Below are 21,362 nucleotides of genomic sequence, written 5' to 3' on the forward strand. Positions count from 1 at the left end.
CAGGGCGGCCCAGGCTGGGAAGGTGCATTGCCACCCCACAAACAAACATTATGTGCTTAGAATGAAGGACTGGTCTTACCCTTCTCGTTTGTCATCTGTGTTGTAATACACCTGTGAGGAAAACAAGAGGCTCATGTCAGACAGGATAAAATAGAAGTCTGAATGAGTTGTCTTACTGTACAAACTATCTGTGAAGAGGAAAAAAGATACATTTGATTAGCAATGGTGTGTGTGTTAGATTTTATAAAGTAAATTCAGAAATGTGACTATTTCTAGCTTAAGCTGGTCTGATCTGATCAGGTTACTCTGGCTCTCTGCCAAATGTTGCTCCTGACAATAAGAAAATCTGTTGGTAAGATCTAAACACATTCTTTAGAAAGGCTGTGCTGGCTCCCGCGTGTTTTTTCATCAAAGGGGGCTTACCCTGGTTTCCCATCACCACAGAAATGTAAGGGTAAACTGTCAGCAAAGAAACTGGTGGACAAATATTTAACTGGGATGCCTATTTCACATATCAAATCGGGCCGGCATCCCTCAGGACCTGTGCCTCCTCTCAACATACCTCACCCCAACCCCTCCCCTACACTCCTCTCTTGGCTGGACTTCCTGTTCCAACAGCATGTAACTCAGCCATTTTGGCTTTCTTTGCCTCTTGAACCTGGTGGCAGCTCTTGGCTTCTCTCTTACTTCTCTCTCCTTGCCCGTTTAGTCAGCTGTCCATGTTCAGCCTGGACTCCTCCCTCTGCCTGCTTTGTCCTTTACATATACAATAAAAATCTCCACACTTTAAGGGTAGCCACATCCTCCTCTTTTTATTTCAGTTTTTCATTCATTAACTCTCTTCATGCTCTAAAGGTCATGTGGCAAAAGGAAGATCTCCAAGGACAAGTGTCATTAAGAACGAGCAGTGGCAAGCACAATCAGAATTAGAGAAACTGAAGTATCCTGCAGACAGTGCCAGACAGTGGTGGCACATCTCTCTCTCTCACACACAGCCTTGCTGGCTGTCTTTTCTGGACAAGATACAATATTCATATTCTTTCCTCTTATATATTGGTTCCTGTGTAATAAGACAAGATAGAAATGTTAAAATGAATTTTAGTAGAAATGTACTCCATGCAAAAAGTATGAATATATTTATTATCATATTATATCATGAACCGAGAAACAAATAAACACACACACTCATGCATATGCACACATGCAACCCCCCCCACACACACCATGATCCTCTGGTTGTACAGCTGCCTTGTCACTATATAAAACATTCTCCAGAAAAAGGAGAAGCTGCAAGATTGAGAAATCAGGCTGATGTCAAGTCCCAGCACTTAGAATGCGAGGGGACTTGAGTTTGTCATAATGCTCCTATTTCTCAAAACAATCCTTTCAGCTAAGGATTCTGGATTCAAAAGAAAACAAAACGAGGCAAAATTAAAGTCCCAATTAGTATGGCCAAAACAAACTCGGGCTGATGCTAAGAAACATCTTCTCTTTCTTCTCCAGTTTTCATTTCTCCCTTGGGAGAAGTAACCTTAAAGAGTAAAGGAAATAACATCAGCATCACCCGAGAATTCTGTAAACCTTCCCTTATAGAGGACCAGTCTTCAATTAGCACAGGAAAAACCCTGAGCAAGCTCCAGTTCAGCTCCGTCAGCACTGGAGTGCTAGACCCAGCACACCAGTACCCTACTTTTAGTTTTTATTGAACAAAATCATAATTAAATCTCCTGTGGATGCATAGTTTTCATCATTAAATTTCAGTGTCTGCATAATCTTCCACAAAACTAAGCTGTCATAATGATTTAATTATTGAATATTTATTTGATTTCCAATCCTTCATTTCATTTGTAGATATAACCATAGGACTTGGCTATTGTGTTTTTGAAGGAAGATCTAACACTCTTTTTCCTTCAGATGACTAATGATTTATCCACTCAATGAGAACTACTAATTTGCTAAGGAAAAAATTGTTGACAAGATCTTAATTTCTCTCCTCTGGGCAAATGTATGTATGAAATGTATGAAACAGTTTTACCTCTCACCACTAGATGGCGATATGTGCACTGACCGAGTCTGCTTCACAGACACCACAACTTGAACAGGCAGATGAGGAGCTTTCTCCTGTCCTGTTGTCAACAATGTTCTAATAACAGCTCACACCTTTCTTTGCCTTAGCATGCCAGTATTTCCTCCCAAGACAATGTTTTCTGTAAAAACCTACTTTTTGTGTTGCCATTCCCCTGCTGCTTGAGTTTATTTTTGTGGCCTGTTCTGCGTACACACCAGCACACCCTGAGGAGGGCAGTAGGAGGCTGTGAGCAAAAGTAGTACCTGTCCAGTCCTCTGCAGGTTGGCAAAGTGAACATCTGGTATGAAGAGCACGGGCTGCGAGTGCAGGTCAGGCATGGTTTTGAAGTACGTGATGTCACTTTTCTTCTGTAAAGGTATGGCGGCCAGCTTCCCGTCAGAGGCTGCACGAAACCACAACAACCACAGAACAGGGCTATGCACACATGAACACTGTCAGCCAAGTCCACGATCCTCCCCCAAAGCTTTCCCAGCAGCCTAGATTATGCTTCAAATGCCCTTCCCCAGGCCCAAATAAACAAAAAGAGCGTGGGATTCTGGGAAGTACAATGAGGGTAGAAGGCTCCTCCACTTCCAGCTGTCCTGTGTGTACCGCGGAGGACTTCTGTTTGCTTTCCATATCAACGCTGCCCCTGTCTGCACTGTAGGGGCAAAGCAGGCCACACCTGGAGCCTTCGTACCTTCCCCTGTAGCCAGCTTCTTCTGTCTCTTCAAAGGACCCTGCTGGCTACAATCAGCATTGGGGAGGGGTTGACTTACAGTTGTTGCACTGGGTTTGGGAGGCCTGGCCCTTCCCTTTCTTCCTATTCTGCTTTCTCTCTTCATCTCGGATTTTTCTTTCTGCTCCCTGATGGGGAAAACAGAGACCAAGCAAGGTATGTTTTCAGAGCATAAAAGAATATTCTCATTTTCTTTCTCTCTCTCACACACAGCATAAAGATGGGAAGAGGAAGCCAGGAAGCCTCCTGCCTCAGCGAAATGAGAACACTCACAGATCTTCATGCTACATTCTGACCTGTAAGGCCAGCTCATCGGATTGCTGCCTCTTCCTGTCTCATGCCTACTCCATGAACTTGGCTTTTGAATCCATGGGGAAAGAACAGGCTGAGTTCTCTGGCCCAGTGTCACCTGCTGGGGAGCTCAGTGCTATTAATAGAACAGCCTAAGCACTGGCCCATGGCATCCGCTCCTAGGCACAGACAGCTTTCAGGCAAGTGCCACTTCCCAGGGCAAGTTTTCCTCTGCCTATCGTTATGAAATTTTTCAAAAATCATCACAGGAAGAAATAAAGGGGGCATTTTTGTAGCCACACAAAGATGCGGGATCACTCTGCACATGAAATTATCGTATTTCCCTGTATGCTTGGAGATGGTGCTCACTCTACCATGTAGGAGAAACATGCATTCACTCACTTCTGTGCTCCTGTTCTTTGTAATTTGACTTCTTATTAGCCAAATTCAAGGCCTTCTCCTGCTCCACTACCTGATCAGCTGCCCCTGGTGTCAGCATCATTTGCTGTTCATATTTCTTTTGGGCCATTTCTTAACCTATTTTCCTCTCCTGATCCCAGAAAGGCATCCAGCACAGCTTCCTCCATTCTGGCTTCAGCAGAATTCAAGTACACCATGAATTCACAATGCCCTACACAGGTGACATTCACAGGACACCAAGCCAAACCTGCTTCCTAGGTCCATGTTAACAGTCTCTTCCCTTGCAGTCTGTTTAGGAAACAGTGACACACACCACATAAAGCACCCAGTAATCTGCACCCTTCAGACAAACCAAATACATTTTTGGTCACATTGACTCTTACTGGTCTTACTGACTCAGGGCAGAAAGCCAGACAAGACTAGGATACAGTGGGGACTTGGGTTCAGCAAGAGCACCATGGCTTTGGAGGGAGTTCTTGAAGGATGGGCCATTGCTGTTTTCCATAGATAGGACTCAGACAATCACAATGCACCTTTCATACCAAAAACTACCAAAAAACTAGTGGTTCTTATGCTATTTTACATTAAATTTTGAGGTGTCATTGATACTTACAGGTCATGGAAATCCACAGCAAGAGGGACAACATAGAGAAATATAGATACACCGGCTACAAAAAACTCATCAAAATAACACAGAATTTTGTAGAGCCTTTGTGTTTAAACAAAGAGAAATCAATTCTAAATGCCCCCAATAACACCTTGCTCAAACCAACTTCAAGTTTGGAGTGGGAAATGGCAACATTTTTTCTTAGATGCATACAGAGCACTTTGCCATGTGTTGGAAGCTATGTGTAATTCAGTATTCCATACAAATATGTATTATCTACCCCTATAAATTATAGTTCACTCAAGACACATCCCAAAATTATACAAATTATTTTTTCATTGTCAAATTTTGTGTTATTTTTAAGTATTAGTGTCATGTGAAAAACACTCATCATGCTGAATATTGCCCTGGTTAGTTTGTTGTGTTTTTGTTTTGTTTTATTTGTTTGTTGATCAACTTGACACAAGCTAAAGTCATAGGAGAGAATCTCAACTGAGAAAATGCCTGTGGAGCATTTTCTTGATGGATGAGAAAAGGCCCAGCCTGCTGGCAGTGGTGTCGGCCATGGCACAGGCTCCTGGATCTAAGAAAGCAAGCTGAGCAAGCCGGGGAGAGGGGGTGTGCAGGAGCAGGGCAAGTCAGTAAGCAGCTCTCCTCCATAACCACTGCCTCAGTTCCTGCCTCCAGGTTCCTGCTGTGAGCTCCTTCCCTGCCTTCACTCTGTGATGTGTCCTGGAAGAATAAGACGAAACAAGCCCACTCTCCCACCTGCTTTTGGTCATGGGCTTTATCCCAGTGCCAGACGGCTAACTCAGACAGATAGTGCAATGACCTGAATGAGAACATTCTCCAGAGCCTGGTATGCAAACACTTGGTCCCCAGTTGGTGGTGATGCCTGGGAAGCTGGCAGGCTCACTGGAGAAAGTGCATCACTGGGGGTGGGCTTAAGAGAGTTTAAAACCTCACTCCACTTTCTCTCTCTGCACTATGCCTGCATCTCATCTTCCTGCTCCTACTTTCATGCTCACTTTCACACTGCTATGCCTCACCTGCCATGATAAACTCAACCCTCTGGACCCATATGGCATTTTATCTTAGCACGAGAAAAGTAACCAATAAAAATGGGTACAGCCCAAGAAATTTTACTTTTAAAGAATGGTTTTATTTGTGCTATTTCTGAGAATAGCCAAGAAAGAATTGTTTAAGAATTATCTATATCATCCTCCTCTTCAGGAAAACAGCAAACAGTGGATGATGCAGAATACCTCTGGTCCAGGCTTGGAAGGCCACAACAGCTTCTGCAGAGGACTTGGCAGTAGCCTTGGGGACTGAGGTTATAATAGAAGCTGTGAGGCTTCTGGAGGTAAAGCCAAAGACAAGGAGTGGATCCCTGTCACCAAGCTGGGCCACCTGGTCAAGGACTTGAAAATCGAATTCCTGGAGACAATTTACCTCTTCTCCCCACCCATTAAGGAATCCTAGACCATCAGCTTTTTCCTGAGAGCATCCCCAAAAGATGAGATTCTGAAGATCGTGCCAGGGTAGATGCTGCAATGAGGACCCAGTTCAAGGCTTTAGTTGCTATTGGGGACTAGAATAGTTATGTTGGCCCTGGTATTAAGTGGTCCAAGGATATAGCCAATCAAAACCCGAGGGGCTATCATCTTGGCCAAGCTTTCCACTCTTTCTGTATGGAAAGGCTAGTTGGGGGACAAGATTGGCAAGCCCCACATTGTTCCATGCAGAGTGACAGGAAGCTGTGGTTCCACACTGCTGAGTCCCCCCCAACCGAGAGGCACTGGCATCATCTCTGCTCCTGTGTCCAGAAAGCTGCTAAGTATGGCCAGTATTAATGACCGCCAACATCAGACAGGGCTGCACTGCCACCCTGGGCAACTCCATCAAGGCCACCTTTCATGCCATCTCCAAGTCCTACAGCTTCTTGGTCCTGGAACCTCTGGGAAAGACTGTGTTCATCAAATAACCTCATCAGGAATTCATGGACCACCTTGAGAAAACCCTCACCAGAGTTCAGAGGACCTAGGCTCCAGCTGTGGCTACCACATATGGGGTTTTATACAAGATCATAAAATGAATTAAGCGTATTTTTGGAAAAAAATTATATATGTGCAGTATAGTTTTCAGGAACTAGAAACACATTATACACTCTTGGGGAACTGTCATTCTCATTTCTAAATAAAGCTGTGATTTCAGTAAGACCCAAAAAAGCACTACACATTCAGTACAGACAGATCTGCCTCCACCAAGATCTTGCATCACTTTATTTCCTAGGAGTACTTGTCACCAAAACTTCCAGAAAACATTACTTCTACACTTAGGGAAGAAGTCCATTTCATTTAAGAGGGCAAATTTGATGCAGCTGATGCAATTACAGTTAACCCATCCGCAAGGTCCTAAGACTCTTCTTCATGTGAGTTTCTTGACATTCCCCACTCCTTAACACTGCAATATACAGAAACCTATGTCATCACTCACTGCTTGGAAAAAATGCCAATCCATCATGCTTCATTAGGGCATTTAAAACAGGAACTATTAGGAATGTGACCTTTCTTATTGGCAAAGCGTACATGAGAGTGATCCATTCTGGGTTTTCAATGTTTAAAATCATAGCCATACAAGTAAATGGTTTTACCAACCACCTTTTCCTAGCCTAAGGCCCCGCCATGTGACTTCAAAAACAAAGCTTTGGGGCAGGTAGGGAACGTACACATTCCCCTTCTCATCCTTTCTCACTGAAAGGAAAAATAACTGAATGAAAATAGGTTTTTTTTTTAAATTGGCAAACAACTGGTATAATGAGCCCATTTTATCCCTTAAAGCCTCTTTTCCTCTAGGACATAGGCTCACAACCACAGTGCAATACTCTCCTCCCTACAAGTTTGGGGTTTTGTGTGTGTGTTTGTTTAGTTTTGGGTTTTTTGAATGATCAGTAGTCACTCTCACATTCAGTGTATAAAGTTAGCTATTGATTCAAGGAGTCTGAACTGAGACAGATCTATGTCTGGACCCAGCTCCTCTGCTGCGTGAGTCCAGCCAAGTGCCTTTGACCCATGTGTATGTACTCACTGAGTGTTGCGTCAAATGGCCTCTTGGCTCTGGAGGCTACCTAACTGTCCCTCGGTTCTATAAGGGCTATACAGCTGTGCCTACAGTGCAATTCAAGTGGCTTTTATTATCTTCTCTTAACCATTTACTCTCTGCTGTCACTTCTCTTGGCTCACAGGGATGCATTCCTCCCTGTGCTATTTCATTGCTATAACAGGCAATTTAAAACAGACTGGTGTAGCTTTAAGAATGAAGGAATGCTATGCCTTAAAGATGGAGCTGGTTTCCGCCTTCTACCTTCCCGATGGTGAGTGCTCTCTGTCACGAACAACTCCACATTTGGCTAAGGCCGAGGATCTGGCTTGCTTCCATGTATGTGGACCTATCTGCATTGCCCCCGTGGCACGCCTGGGTTGGCTACCCAGAGGCTATTTAAGCTGTGGGCTGGCTTTCCCCGGGGTCCGAGGATTGTTCAATGTTCCTGAATAAACTGCATTGAAAAAAAAAAAAAGAATGAAGGGTAGCATGGAATTAGCTACGGGCCTCTTTTCATTTCTCTTCTCCATCATCTAATCTGAAGTAGTCACCAGTGCATACCTATAAGCAGCCAGTGAGATTACACCGTCTTTGTTACCTCACTTGTATGTATGTGTGTTGTGTGCAAGTGTCCTTCAGTGTGTTCTGAGGCCAGAGAAGCATTTGGAATGTCCTCCTCTATTATGCCCTGACTTATTGCCTTGAGACAGGTCTCTCATTGAACCTAAAGTTTGACATTTAAGCTACAGTGAGTGGCTGGACACCCACATGCCTCAGAAACAATCCCAATGTTACAGACACATGCAATACGCCCAGATTATACTAGTGGTAAGGATTCAAATTTAGGGCCTTGTGCTTACATAAAAAGTACTCTTATCCACTGAGCCATTTCCCTGCAGTTTATTGAGCTTTTCAGTAGTCATCCTATGGCCACACTGATGGCTACATGATGGCTACATGTCTGCACTCTCCGATTTACAGATAACTGTGTGCCCTCCATCAGCATATCACCTGTGCTTTCACATTCCATGTCTAGAGTTTATTCTCTACTAGATTTACGGAGAAGGAATATTCACCAGAATTGGGATGTTATATTGTCGTTTATGTTTTATTTGAAGTTTGTGTTTTTCTATATTCTTTACATTGGAGTTAATTGGGTAGAAAAAAAGTCCTTGGTTTACTTTATTCTATTCAGATAACTATTTTCTCCTGATATAGTATTACTGTTGAAATTTTTGATGATAAAAATATCCCTATTCACTTCTAATTATTTATTTTCCTTTAATTAAATGCCCAAAGAATAGTTTTCATCTTTTCAAAGTCTGATAGCTATGCTTTCTTTTTTTAACCCCCTGAGACAGAGTCTCACTGGCTGTCTTGGAAAACACTACATAGGCACGGCTGGTCAAACTTACAGACACACACCTGCCTCTGCCTCCCTAGTGCTGGGTTAAAAGGTGTGTGCCACTCTGCCCATCTGATAGCTGTTGTTTCATATTGTTTTCCTGAGCCAGTTCCCCCAGCACGGTATAAACACTCTCCCATGGTTCTGATGTACCATTTTTGCATTTGTTGTATTCTGTTGCTTGGGAGTTTATTGTTTTTTTTTTCTTGGTTTGTTCTTCTCAATGACCACTGTTCTACAAATATTCAGTCATCTCTAGCTCTTGTCTGTGGTATGTTCACTCCTCTCTTTCATAATTTCCTTCTATTCTGCGCTGTTTTCCCACCTGCACCTCCTTATGACCTGTCACTGGCCTAGCCACTAGCTGCTTCTCGTACATTATGGAATACTTCTGCTTCTATTGCAAGTTCTTGCCTGAGCTCAAGCATAGGTCTATTCTTCATATACATGGTTTTCAAGCTTCCTGTTAGCGAGATTCATTGGCTCACATAGGTCTATTCTTCATATACATGGTTTTCAAGCTTCCTGTTAGCGAGATTCATTGGCTCACTTTGAGATATTGGGCTACTTTTCATCTGCTGGGTGGTAGTAGCTTCATGATGTTCATTCACTGTTCATAAGGAAGTTGGTCTGACCTTAATCTTGTTTTTAATGAAATGCGTTTTTTTTTTTTGGGGGGGCTATTTTCTGAGTCACTTTGGGCAACATGAGAAGCCAGGACAGTTCTCCCCTGAGGCTTGTAACCTACAATCCCTCTTCTTAAATGTTCACACAGTAATACAAAGAAGCGCACTGTTATTGTTGCTTTAAGGTTTATTCATTTTATTTTGGGGAGTGTTTTGTTTGCACGTGTGTACATGCACCACATGAGTGCCTGGTGCCCACAGAGGCCAGAAGAGGGTACCAAATCCCTTGGAACTGGAGTTGCCAATGGCTGTAAAGCTGTCAGTTACTGGAAACTGAATCTGAGTCCTTTTCAAGAGCAGCAAGTGTTCTTTAGGACTGAGCCAGCCCCTAGTCTTCTGTTTTATAAGATGGCCTACTCTGTATATAAATACAGAGTATAGATAGACATTTCTGTGTGCTTTCTATTGTTACAATAAAGACCACGGCAAAAGCAACCTGGAGAGCAAAGGGCTTACTTCCTCTTACAGGTGCAGGCCATCACTGAGGGAGAAAAACTCAAGGCAGGAACCTGGAGGCAGGAACAGAATCAGAGACCATGAAGAAATGTCTCGTACTGGCTTGCTCTTCAAGATTTGCTCAGTTTGCTTTCTTATATACCCAGGATCTCCTGCCCAGGGCTAGCAAGCTAAGCCCTTAGTAAGCTAAGCCCTTCCACATCACCCATCAATCAAGAAAATGCTCCTTAGACTTACACACATGCCAATCTGCTAGAGGAATTTTCTCGGTTGGCCCTTCTCTTACGAGAAAACTCTCCAGCTGTGTGGCAAAAACTAACCAGGAGAGTGTCCCTTCCTATCTTAATTTTCTTTTGTGCTTTTCTTTCCTGGCCACCTGTTTGCCCACTCCAGCAGCTGATTTTACTCTTACCAGTTTTGCCCAGAACAGGGTTTTCCCCTTAGATCAGGGCTTTACATTGTAACTTCTCATGCAAAACAACATAGCAATGTCAGTCCCTTTGCACACACCAGCCAGCTAGGGTCTTTAGAATTTTTTCCCCCAGCTCACCTCACACCCTGTCCTCAGAAGGCCCCTTGGTGCTTTCCAATGAGTACCTTAGGCTCCGTTACTTGCCCTCACAGAGGCTGACCTCACACAGGCTGTCAAATGATCAGTACACGTGCTCACACCTGTGACCATCTCTTGTACCTGACCTTCAGGGTTGAAGCTTTCTTATTCTAACTATTCTGTTAAAGTTTATAGTAGCAATCATGGAGACGAAAGCACTGTGTGCTGTGTAAGAAATGATGAATTTATTTTGTAGGCAAGGTTTCTAGTCCTGAAAGTTCTAGGTGAGGCCCCATGCAACTCAACAAATGGCCAAGATTGCAATGTGTGTTCTACAGTAGTGTCTACACCCAGCGGATATTCCAGATCTGTCATCTCAGCTGCACGCTCGGACCAAAGCACAGTATGCTACAAACTGAAGGTTCCCTCACTTCACCCGACATGTGCTGAAGCGAAGCCCTTAACGCTTTTGGTGAGGTGATGAGGCTGATCCCTGATGTGACAGTGTCCCGTGAAAAGACACAGGAGAGCTCTTCTCTTTTTCTTCCATGTGAGCACAAGGAAAGAACATGCCTACCGGCAGCCAGGAAGTCCCTCACAGGGACTGAACTCATAGCGCTGAGGTTTCCGTAGAAAGTACATTTCTATTGCTCACACCACCTAGCCTCAGGTATTTTGTTTTATCAGCCTGAGAGAACTAAGCCCCAGGGCAATGCCAGTCATTAAATTAATGGTAAAAATACTGAAAACAGCAAGAGCCAAGACAAAGGACAGTGGATTGGTGACTCCCTAAATATCTAACAGGACTTGAGAATAAAACACTGCCATGTCTCTGTGGTTGGCCGAGAACAGCGACAAGGGAGAAATGTCATTAAAAAGAACATCTAGCCATAACAGAACCTTTCTGACAAATTTGTCTTTACTCACCTTGTCGCAGAAGACCTTGATCTGTACGCTCTGTGGACGGGTTTATTGCTGCAGTTATTGTAACTGTATGTGTCAATCTGAATCATCAAAGGAAGTCCTTTCACGCCCTTCTGGGAGGAGAAATCTGTACTCAAGCAATTCACTGTGATGAAAATCTGAAGGAGGCAGAAAAAGAAGAAAGTTCACAAACTGCCATGCAGAAGACCTTCAAAGAGGGAGGCAGGCAGGCATGTGAAGTGAAAATCCTACACAAACCTATAAGGACAACTGATAACTAACTGTTCAATACTCTCCCATAGAATCCTGCCAGATGCACAAAACATTATATGGCTGTAAACTTCTAAACAATTTGCTTTGATATTTGAACTTGAAATAGACAATTTAAATTACTGTCTAGAAAGCACATCACTATAAATGAGTTAACTATGTTATTTTCTTGGTATATTAAAATCGCCACTTCTGGGGCTACAGAAATGTGTCAGCAGTTAAGAGCACTTGCTACTCTTGCAGAGGACTAGGGTTTGATTTCCAGGACCCACACGGTGGAGCACAACTGTTGTAACTCCAGTTCCAGCGGACCTGACACCGTCTTCTGGCTTCCATATGCTCCTGGATGCACGTGGCACACATACATACACTCAGGCACACCCACATACTAAATTAGTCAATTAATCTAAGAAGTTGACACTTCTAGTTATAACTTTCCCTAACCTCTGACCTGCAGGATAGAAAATAATAATAATTAGATAACTATTCTTTTTTAATAGAATAGCATTGAAACCCAGTTATGTTTTGTAAAACTTCCTTCCTTGACTGTGGAGCGTGAGGTCTGTCTGGAATAATTTCTGATTATTTAATATGACCTGGCACCTAATACAATGCCTAGCAAAGAACTCACTAAGCATTAGATAACTGAACTTACAGGAATCCCACTAGATTGCAAGTCAAAAGCCCCGACTTCAGCCTCTAGTAGCATTAACCAGCTAAGGGGCCTCATACATGTCACTCAATACTTGCCATGTTCAATGGTCCCATTAAAGTGCCTGCAAGCCCTCTCCCTGAAAAAGAAAATCTAAATGCTAACCTACTCCACATTAGTGAAGAAGAGGAGCTGGCAAAGGCAAGAAACGAAACAGGAGGGATTAAATAACAGCATAAACCTCCTCCTGTTAACAGGAAGTGGTGGCACACACCTGTAATCCAGCAGTCAGGGAGCTGAGTCAGGAGGATCATGAGGACCAGTGCAACCTGGGAATTATAGCAAGATTCTGAACAAACTAAATCCTCATCTTATAACATGTGGCATCAGGAAATGCAATAGAAAAACTTTTAAAACCTTCAAGCTAAAAAACAAACAAACAAACAAAAAATATACAATAGAAATGACATGATGCCAACAGGACAGAAACTCTAATCAGTTTTTGAGAGTTTTATTTGATTAACAGAATAAAAAACAAGTTTCACTGTAAAGGATTGGTAAAGACAGAGGATGAGTGTAAATGAGCTAAAAATGACCCTGTTCTACATAATGGTGGGTCACAGCCAAAAGATGGCATTTTCATAGTTTGCATCTACAATTCCCCCAGGGATGAGTGCTGTTAGAGGCTATGAAAGCTTTAGGAAGTGGCCTGGCTGGGAACTCTGTCTCTGGGTCCTATGTTATATAGCCAGCCCCTGGCTCTTGGCATGCTCTCTGCCTTCAGGTCCACCTTGATCTGAACAGCCTCTGCCACACACTCCTACCATGATGCCTCCCACCCACAATGCACTGGGACCTTCTGAAACTCTGGGAAAAGAAAGAAAAACAAAACACCTTTCTTCCACTAAGCTGTTTCTAACAGGTGCTCTGGTCATTGTGACACAAACTAATATAGACACTATGTAATAGTGATTTTTATTGGAATGAGCAAAGAACACTGACAAGAACTAGGAGGAAGGGTAGCAGGGACAGGGGTGGACCGGGACATATATTATTATGTGTAACACAAAGTTTCAAAAGTGTTATCCCATCAAAAGTGGGCTTTTGATGGATGTCAAAACCTTTGTGCCTCTATGAAAGTACCTAGAGTTGCCCTGAAGGAAAATGAAGGCCACAGAGTTCTTCCTAGGTACCGGGCTGATCTGTTTGATACCCTGTAGACTTTTAGTAATTTACACCACCAGGCATCTAATTAGTGCTTCACCTCCTCACACATCCTTTTACCTGTGAGTTCCTCCTTATGCCCATCAGGGGTGTCTAAGGACATTTGACAAGTTTCAATGATGTGCTAACAACTTTGCCAGCTGTGCCACTAGCTCCACCTTTCTAGCCAAAACCCGAAAACAAATACTAAAGGTACTCTGTCTCACTGTACGTCTAGAGATCTAATGTGTGGGTACTCTGAGAGACATTGGATTTGTGTTAAAGAAATGTTTTCCCATCTGTTTGTCTTTGAGACAGGGTCCCCTTGGCAGCTCAAGGTCACCTGAAACTTGAAGCTCCCTCTTTAGCCCAGGCTAGTATTAAACTTGTGGTGATCCTCCTGATTAAGGCTCTCTAGAGCTGGAATTACAGGCATGGTGTACAATAAATTTTAGTGGCTTTGTACACAGACACAGGCATAGGTGCGTGTGCACAGGAAGGGAAAGAATAACTGTATAATACATAGTTTAATTTCCCTACTTTGCTCTTTATATACCCTGTAATATCATGTTATATATTATAAAAATAAAAAAAGATACTTTTAAATATATACATTCATTTCACTCATTCATTCTTTTCATTCATTTATTCAGTCTATAAGTATCCATGGAAGCACACAGTGAAGCACACAATGCATTAAATGGTGTAGGATCTTAGAAAGAGACAGAAACTAACAATTCAAGGAGAATGCAACCAGTGCTCAGCAATGACCGTCATACAGTGGTCGAGTACAAGAGAGGTGTGAGCAGAGGTCCCCCAGAACAAAGTCCTCAGCCTGGAGGAAACTAGTGAAACATAAGCCACAGATACTCTAGATTTGAGCAGGGGCCTCACAGAATCTAAAGAAGCCTGGGGGCAGGGGGGTGAGATCAACTGAAGATGCAAATGCCTGAGTAATGAAGACTATGGCAGGCAGGATGCATCTTCCAAACTTCCAGCGTAGAAATATTCTGTCCATAACAGTCACAGTAACAGAAAATGCTACCTTGGAGAGTCCCTAAATGACAGAGAAATTTTATTTAACATTCACTTAAGCAGCAAATGTTTTCAAACATCTTAAGTTTCCTGAGGCTGCAGCAACACAAATATGCAAGCTCTGTGCCCTGCAACCACAGAAGGCAGGGGTGAGATGGGGTGAGAGATACGTGCTGGTGTCTTAAAGATTACAGTAGCAACATGACCACTGATGTGATGGTCAGGAAGGAGGCGTCCTTTTCTAGGCACACTTGACTTGTTCTATTGCTGCCAATGGGATGATCTAGGCCAGAATGCAGTTTTGTATCAGCAAACAAAATGCTCACTCTGCTGAACTAGTGGTTGTCCCTAATTCTGGCCCTGCATTTCACAAAGATCTCCCTGATGTAATCCACCATCACTCCAGACTCCATCTATAGGTCTGCCTAGTAGAAGAGAAGACAATGTTCTGGTGGATATTTCCTACATGACTGGCTTGCTAATTTGCATGTCATTCACTGAGGGTCAATGATAGCGAGGAAGAAAAACTAATTATGGTCTGTCATCTCCAAGTCTGACCTTAGAGAGCTAGAGCAACAGATCATGACTATTTACAAGGACCACTTAAGTAGCCTAGTCATCTAGAGCCAATGAGATAATGGATGCTCACTGGCAATAAATAGACTCAGTCATCCTTGGAGAAGCCATAAAAGTCAATCACCCTGTACACAAGGTCCTTAAAAGCCAATAGAGTTCAACAGGGAGATATTTAGATTTAATGCTCTTAAAAGAGAAAGGTCTCCACAGAAGGCCCAGAGTGGCTCAGACTCAAGGCAGCCTGATCCCATAAAAGGTAAACCTCAGGAGCCTGCCTTCTGTGCTGGCATCTCTCGGGTCAGCCCAGCATGCAGGGTGCTGTGCTAGGCTCAGCAGCGCTTCCTTCTCCTGGCCACCTCCTGGAAAGCAGTTTCAGGGTTTGATGGCATCAATCACAGCCTGGCTGTGCCACACTCAAAATCCAAATGGTTGAACTTTAACGGAAGTGGGGGTGGGGTGGCACAGAAGGCTGTTAACTGAAACCTTGGCCAAGGAGCTGATAAGCATTTGCTTCTTTTTGCAAACCCAACCATGTCCCACAGCTCCACCAGCAGTAGGCAAACACAAGAGCAACTTTCCCCTAAGTTGACCTACAAAGAACTCAACGTAAATGTGTTGCAGAGCTGAGGACAAAGCATGATTTCACCCCCTGAATGTTCATCTAAATGTCAAGCACAGAAAGTTATTTCTAGCTTCAACAGGAGCTCAGGCTATGCAAAGAGCAGATGGACCCGGTACATAGCTGACCTGTCCCTGAGTTACACACAATTGTGCGGCCTCTGCTTACATCCTTCCCAAACCTCAGGTGGATTCCTCTAATTCTAGAAGCACACTTTTCCTTCTTCAGGAAGACTAATTAAATCTTGTGCAGTCAGGCAAATAATAGACACCATTTCAATTTCCTCACATGTTCAGAGTGAAGCAGATAATTTTTTAGACACCTTCCCCATAAAAAGCAGTCTAAAGCATGTGACTTTTTAAAAATAAAATCACTTGTATGTGAGTGACAATTCCCCTTTTGTGGCTTCGAACATAAAAGTGACTTTGCTGAGGTCTCAACCCCAGCTGCACACCAGGCAAATAAGACAGTTTATTAAAATAAACACAGCAGGGAGCTTCAGAGCCAACCCATGATCTCATTGTTAATTTCCACTGTTTCTTGGGTTTTCCAATAGAAACAGTCAACCCTATCTTTAAATGATTTAATTTAGAAAGCAATTTAAGATTTAAAACTAAATCCTCACAACCATGATTCAGTGTCATGGATTTATTTGACTTCATACAAATTGAATTTTGTACTTGTACTATCTTTCTGGCTAAAGGCTATTTATATATTAATGTATTTCCTAATACTCAGGATCCTAAAGAACTCATCTAAAGAATCACACAGGTTTATTGCAATAACCACAGGTAGGGTGTGCACCAAGAAATAAGTTTAGCACTAGAACCCATTCTCCCTTCATAAATATTATATAAATAAGTAAATGTGTTGGTGCCAATTTCTCTCCTCTTTTTTCTTCTTCCTCCCTCTCCTCCCCCTCCTTCTTTCCGTTTCTCCCTCTCTCCTCCTCCCACCCCTCCTCCTTCTTCTCTCCCCTTCTCCTTCCTTAGACAGGATCTCACTATGTGGCTCTAGCTGTCCTGGAACACACTAGATAGATAGTTCTCTGTCCTGAACTCAGAGATCCTCCTGCCTCTGCCTTTGCCTCTGCCTCTGCCTCTGCCTCTGCCTCCCAGGTGCTGGGATTAGTTCTTGGTTCTTATTAAAGACCTTTAAATAGCTTCCTTACATTTTGTCATTTTTCTTCCACATGAGTGCAGATGGAATGACAAATGAAACAGGCAAAAAAGTAAGAGTAAACTCTAGCCAAGCAAGAACATAATAAAATGTGAGGTATCGCTCACTTCACGCTGTGACTCACCCAGCAGTGACAAGCATCCTCCTGTGCTGGCAGTGTGCTCAGAGGTGAGGATAGCAAGGCAAGACCAGCCCCCACACCTGCTCTCAGGCCCCTTTGCTGTTTTGTTCAGGATTTCCTGAAGCCTCCGATTATACAGCACTTGTAGATATGATTACTGTATTTCTTTTTTTTTGTTTTATCTTTCATTCTTACAATGTATTTATTTTTTACACATGCTACAAGTGCGTCTGAATACACACAGATGAACATTTGAGTTGCTCTCACATTCTACCCTGCCATGGTTTTTCTGTTTTTCCACCACCAGTGTGTTTTCTGTTGTTGTTTTCAGAGCACATCAAATCTGGTCCATTTCAGGGCACTTCGGTCTGCTGTCTCTGCAGATCCACACTGGACGACTGGATGACTACTCCGCCCCCTTTGAGACTTCAGTTCAATACTAACTCTTCAGACACACAAGCCAGAGTTACTTTTCTCTCCTTCCCATCCAGAGGTTCCTCATCAAGTATTTACTCAATGAGTTAAGAAACATAATTTTTTTCCAAATATGCATTTTTCCTTTATGCACAATCGTGCTTTCATAATAGTACCTAGAAGCTGAGACTGACAGAGTAGCTGAAGTTGTCAAGACCACACAGTGGGTCACTGCTGACCAGATATACCCTCTGAAGCTACCTGACAGCGCGTCTGCGTGCCCATTTACCTACCTAGTGACTGAGGTAGCAGTATAGCTACGATAAGACCAACAACATACTCAGCATGATTGTCTGTCTGTCCGTCCAGCTAACCACCTCCCTATCCACACATGCTCACACCCTTGGAAGGGCTACAGATGAGAAGCACAGAGGCTCTCTAACAGCAGGCCTTGCTCCCGGGACAAGAGCACTGCTCATGCCCAGTTCTAGTCAGTGTTGTGGAACAAGCATAATTAGTTGAACAATACAAACCATACTTGCTATGAGAACTTGCAAAGAAGTAAAGAGCTTAACTGGGAAGGCTCCCTGTAGGAATCAGGGGTGAGAACAAAGGCTGCGGGATGCAGAGATCCCTGGAATCAGCGCTGAAGCTGCCCTGGGGCCCATGTGTCATGGGTCAAGTGGGACAAGTAGGTGTGGGCCACAGTACCCAGTAAGAGGCCCAGTGAGACCTGAGAAAAGCAGTGGGGCTCCGGAGTGGCAGGGTTCACACCCTTCCAGAGTAGGTGAGAGAAACATTAAAAATGTAAGACGAACCTGGGCCAGGCAGGCTGGTAGTGAAAGGGCACAGGGCTCCCCAGGGAGCTGGAGGCTTCGGCTACAGCCTCCAAAGCAAGTGGTAAGTGGGGTCACCTGCAGTGAGGGGGTTAAAAGATGCCAGCTTTCTCTACAGCTGAGAGCAGGGTGAAAGTCTTGAACAAAAACAGAGAGAGAGAACGAAAGAATGAAAAAAAGAAAGAAAGAGAAGGGGAGAGGGAGGGAAGGAAGGAAAGAAAGGAAGGAAGGAAGGAAGGAAGGAAGGAAGGAAGGAAGGAAGGAAGGAAGGAAGGAAGGAGCAGAAGGAAGCTCCTTCAGCCAGCCCTCCTTCTTGCAGACCCTGTCTTTTGAGAAGCTTTAATAATCCCCACTTTGGTGCTATGGTATTTAAATGAAGCCATACTTTTCAACCGGAAAGGAGCCACGCAAGCAAAAGTAAGGAGCTTCCCCAACCTCGCCACCCACCACACAGCCCACAGCCAACCTCCATGATGCTCATCTTTGTAACTGTTCTTCCTCAGAGCCAGAGCAGTCAAGCAGGCTACCCCTGTGCACTGCTCAGGTAGCTCTACTGCACCACAGGGGCCCCCAACCCTACTCTTTCAGGGGGACACTACCCTATCCTGGCCAGATTTTTCCTCAGGGAGTTTGTAAAGCCAACCTCAGATGACTCCAGTTTATAAGCCTCAATGATTAAACAAACATTAAATCAAGGTAAATTTATTTTTAAAATATCAAATCGGCTGACTGGTGGTGCATGCCTTTAATCCCAGCACTGGGACGCAGAGGAAGGTGGGATTTTTAGTTCAAGGACATCCCAGTCTAAATAGTGAGTTCCAAGACAGCCAGAACAACACAGAGAAACCCTGTCTCACCAAAAAAAAAATCATTAAGTCTACTTCTCCACAGAACTTAGCAGGAGGGATGTCTAGGCCAGAGACTCCATTCATCTCCAATTTTCACTGTTCAGCTCTGCCACCCCATTGGATCTTACACAGCAGCATACTAGGATGAGGAGGGCCTTGGACACTGCCTAACAGTGACTGCTTCACACATTGACAAGCTCCCTGTTGTGGGAATTTAAGTGTAAATTCAGTCAACTTTTTGGTGGTTTTGCTTTCTTGTCCTCTCTTTCTCTCTATCATACCCTCTCTGGATAGGGACTCATATATCCCTGGTATGTGTGTGGCTGGTGATCAAAACCTGCGCTTTGCACATACTAGGTGAGCAGCCTAGCAACTTAGCCACATCCCCAGATCTAAAAACTTTGTAATGCTCTAATCCAATACAAAACTCAAAAGGCACCAAAAGCAAAACTGCAAACACTCTCCTGCCCTTGCTCCCCAGTCAAGTACCTCAGTGTACTATGCAAATGTGAGTTCTGTCCTATTCTGCAAAGGGCAGAAGAGAACACATATTCCCAATTCTCACTTTTCCCACATAATGATGAAATCTGATAGCTGTGTCTCTTTAAAAATGCTTACATATAGAATGAGAAATCCCCCCCCCCAATTAGGCTGTTTCCAGCTTTTAGTTTATAACCAATGCCACTGTGAATGTCTGTGTGGTTTTTGTATACAACTGTACACAGGAACATAAATTTGCTGCTTAAGTTGTTTTCTCCAGCTGAAAGTGGAGAAGAAAAAGCCATGCCTCAGTGGTTCCTGCCTCTGATACCAGTGCTGGGAGGTGGAGGCAAGAGTCTTGGAAGTTCACCTTAGTTCCAGGCCTGTCTTAGCTTCTCTGAGAGCAGGACCTGTGCCTGGCCAGGAATCCCATCTCTCAAAACTGGTATCTCATCTGCTGCCTCAAATACACCCTTGTCTCCCTGGCCGTGAGAGTGGAGATGTCCCTTCACAGTCCTCCCAACATAGACCAGCACTATGGAAGGACTGTGCTCAGCCTAGACTTCCTTGGCTCTGTTGTGCATTTGCTGTGTTACTGAGGTAAACTACTAACTTCAACTCACTCCTCAGATGAAAGCTGTCACCTGCTTAGAAACACGAATAATTGGATAATACGTATAAAGGCCTAGCAGGGTGCCTGATATATAGTAATTGCTGAACAAATATTAGTCATTGTGCACACAGGCACACACCATTATGTCATGAAATCCAAGTGTGTAATCTAATTCTCTGCACAACACAATAGTTTATAGCTGTGAAGTTCAGAGCCGTAAGTAGAATGCAGGGCAGAGACCATGGCTGCTCCACACTAACAAAAGATCAACTGATATCTTCAGTGAGATGCCATCCAAAGATTACTCCTTGTTCACAAGCATTAGCTCCAGTTTTCCTGTCAGTCCTTACCTTATAAAAGAGGAACAAAGGCAAGGCTTTGTTTAAGTTCAATACCACAGACTCCAGCAAATGTTTGTCTTTCCCCTTTAAAGCTCCCTCTGCCCACACCACGCCCCAGCAAACACATAAAAACGCCATTTGCCCTGCTCGGCTGTGTGTAACTCAATCCTTCTGAGACCTCTCCCAGGAGCCTCTCCCAGTGCTCTCTTTACTTTTGAGACCATGGGATGCCCTATAATATTCTCTATCAGATAACCTGCTTAAAATCGGCCTAAGTTAAGCAAAATACTAACTTAGTCTAAGTGACTGGTAACTTCTGCACAAACGGCTTTATCTTTTAACTGCCGTAGAAGCTCCCTAAGAAAAGGCATCAACTTCCTGTTGATGCTGTGAGGTAGGGAACCAGCAAAGTTATGAACCTTGCTCACCCGGAACTATGGCATCCTTTAGGCAGTCCATTCGCTCTCTCTGTGCATTCTAAAAACCAATGTTTGCATATCTTGTCCCCTCCTCTGGTGTCCAGGAGTTCAAGGAAGAGTTCAAGGGAGAGTCCATTTAGAAGCATGCCCTAGGAAGGTACACCATGACTACCAAATTTAGATTTTTGTAAATTACTTTTCAGATTTATGCATTTTATTCTATGAACAGAAGTGTTTTGCGTGTGTGTGCGTGGTGTGTGTATGTGGTGTATGTGTGTATGTATGTATGTATACCATTTGCATGGCCCAGGCTCTATGAGTTTAGAAGCATCAGACCCTTCAAAGCTGGAGTCACAGATGTTTGTGAGCCACCATGTGAGTGCTGGAAATAGAACTTGGGTCCTCTACAAGACTAGTGCTCTTAACCACTAAGTCATCTCCAGACCCAGAAGTTAAGCTTTCTAAGAGTGCTGTACTTGACACAGAGCACCAATAAAGCAGGGTGTGA

The 21,362-nt window shown here is 43.6% G+C and overlaps 1 pseudogene; it reads right to left on the reverse strand.

Moving 5' to 3' along the window:
- LOC132648259 (grainyhead-like protein 2 homolog) overlaps positions 1–21,362 on the reverse strand; it is a 58,028-nt pseudogene that overhangs the window by 23,646 nt on the left and 13,020 nt on the right.

This window comes from Meriones unguiculatus, chromosome 16, assembly GCF_030254825.1.
Source record: "Meriones unguiculatus strain TT.TT164.6M chromosome 16, Bangor_MerUng_6.1, whole genome shotgun sequence".
Classification (NCBI taxonomy): domain Eukaryota; kingdom Metazoa; phylum Chordata; class Mammalia; order Rodentia; family Muridae; genus Meriones; species Meriones unguiculatus.